Source organism: Salvelinus fontinalis, chromosome 36 (assembly GCF_029448725.1).
Source record: "Salvelinus fontinalis isolate EN_2023a chromosome 36, ASM2944872v1, whole genome shotgun sequence".
NCBI classification, from domain to species: domain Eukaryota; kingdom Metazoa; phylum Chordata; class Actinopteri; order Salmoniformes; family Salmonidae; genus Salvelinus; species Salvelinus fontinalis.
The window spans coordinates 27,248,074-27,250,573 of record NC_074700.1 but is presented as its reverse complement, the minus strand read 5'-3'; the positions used below and the strand labels follow the sequence as shown (position 1 = coordinate 27,250,573).

The 2,500-nt window shown below is 33.5% G+C and overlaps 1 protein-coding gene across 1 annotated transcript in view; it reads left to right on the top strand.

Annotated features, from left to right (window-relative positions):
* Window positions 1–2,500, top strand: part of rigi (RNA sensor RIG-I) — a 56,023-nt gene that overhangs the window by 15,810 nt on the left and 37,713 nt on the right. The gene's annotated exons all lie outside the window — the stretch shown is intronic.

The window sequence follows — 2,500 nt, the reverse complement described above, 5'->3', positions numbered from 1 at the left end:
TATTGTTTTATTTCACTGTCATAAGATACAAACCATCTGACACCATTAGGTTATCAGATACTAATCATCTGACACCATTAGGTTATTATCTAACACCATTAGGTTATCAGATACTAATCATCTGACACCATTAGGTTATCAGATACTAATCATCTGACACCATTAGGTTATTATCTAACACCATTAGGTTATCAGATACTAATCATCTGACACCATTAGGTTATCAGATACCAATCATCTAACACCATTAGGTTATTATCTAACACCATTAGGTTATCAGATACTAATTATCTGACACCATTGTGTTATCATCTAACACCATTAGGTTATCAGATACTAAATATCTGACACCATTAAGTTATCAGATACTAATCATCTGACACCATTAGGTTATCAGATACTAATCATCTGACACCATTAGGTTATTATCTAACACCATTAGGTTATCAGATACTAAATATCTGACACCATTAAGTTATCAGATACTAATTATCTAACACCATTAGGTTATCACATACTAATAATCTGACACCACTAGGTTATTATCTAACACCATTAGGTTATCAGATACTAATCATCTGACACCATTAGGTTATCAGATACCAATCATCTGACACCATTAGGTTATTATCTAACACCATTAGGTTATCAGATACCAATCATCTGACACCATTAGGTTATCAGATACCAATCATCTGACACCATTAGGTTATTATCTAACACCATTAGGTTATCAGATACTAATCATCTGACACCATTAGGTTATCAGATACTAATCATCTGACACCATTAGGTTATCAGATACTAATCATCTGACACCATTAGGTTATCAGATACCAATCATCTGACACCATTAGGTTATTATTTAACACCATTAGGTTATCAGATACTAATCATCTGACACCATTAGGTTATCAGATACCAATCATCTGACACCATTAGGTTATTATCTAACACCATTAGGTTATCAGATACCAATCATCTGACACCATTAGGTTATCAGATACCAATCATCTGACACCATTAGGTTATTATCTAACACCATTAGGTTATCAGATACTAATCATCTGACACCATTAGGTTATCAGATACTAATCATCTGACACCATTAGGTTATCAGATACTAATCATCTGACACCATTAGGTTATCAGATACCAATCATCTGACACCATTAGGTTATTATTTAACACCATTAGGTTATCAGATACTAATCATCTGACACCATTAGGTTATCAGATACCAATCATCTGACACCATTAGGTTATTATCTAACACCATTAGGTTATCAGATACCAATCATCTGACACCATTAGGTTATCAGATACCAATCATCTGACACCAGTAGGTTATTATTTAACACCATTAGGTTATCAGATACTAATCATCTGACACCATTAGGTTATCAGATACTAATCATCTGACACCATTAGGTTATCAGATACTAATCATCTGACACCATTAGGTTATCAGATACCAATCATCTAACACCATTAGGTTATCAGATACTAATCATCTGACACCATTAGGTTATCAGATACCAATCATCTAACACCATTAGGTTATTATCTAACACCATTAGGTTATTATTTAACACCATTAGGTTATCAGATACTAATCATCTGACACCATTAAGTTATCAGATACTAATTGTCTGACACCATTAGGTTATTATCTAACACCATTATGTTATCAGATACTAATCATCTGACACCATTAGGTTATCAGATACCAATCATCTGACACCATTTGGTTATTATCTAACACCATTTGGTTATCAGATACTAATCATCTGACACCATTAGGTTAATATCTAACACCATTAGGTTATCAGATACCAATCATCTGACACCATTTGGTTATTATCTAACACCATTAGGTTATCAGATACTAATCATCTGACACCATTAGGTTATCAGATTCTAATCATCTGACACCATTAGGTTATCAGATACTAATCATCTAACACCATTAGGTTAATATCTAACACCATTAGGTTATCAGATACTAATCATCTGACACCACTAGGTTATTATCTAACACCATTAGGTTATCAGATACTAATCATCTGACACCACTAGGTTATTATCTAACACCATTAGGTTATCAGATACTAATCATCTGACACCACTAGGTTATTATCTAACACCATTAGGTTATCAGATACTAATCATCTGACACCATTAGGTTATTATCTAACACCATTAGGTTATCAGATACTAAATATCTGACACCATTAGGTTATCAGATACTAATCATCTGACACCATTAGGTTATTATCTAACACCATTAGTGTATCAGATACCAATCATCTGACACCATCATTATTCTTGTATTGGAGGTAGTCTAGTTATATTAACATCTGGGAACTGTGGTACATATGAATTAGATGGAAGTAGAACGTTCCCAAATGGAAACCTATTCCCTATATAGTACACTACTATAGACCAGGGCCCTATTCCCTATATAGTGCACTACTATAGACCAGAGTCCTATTCCCTA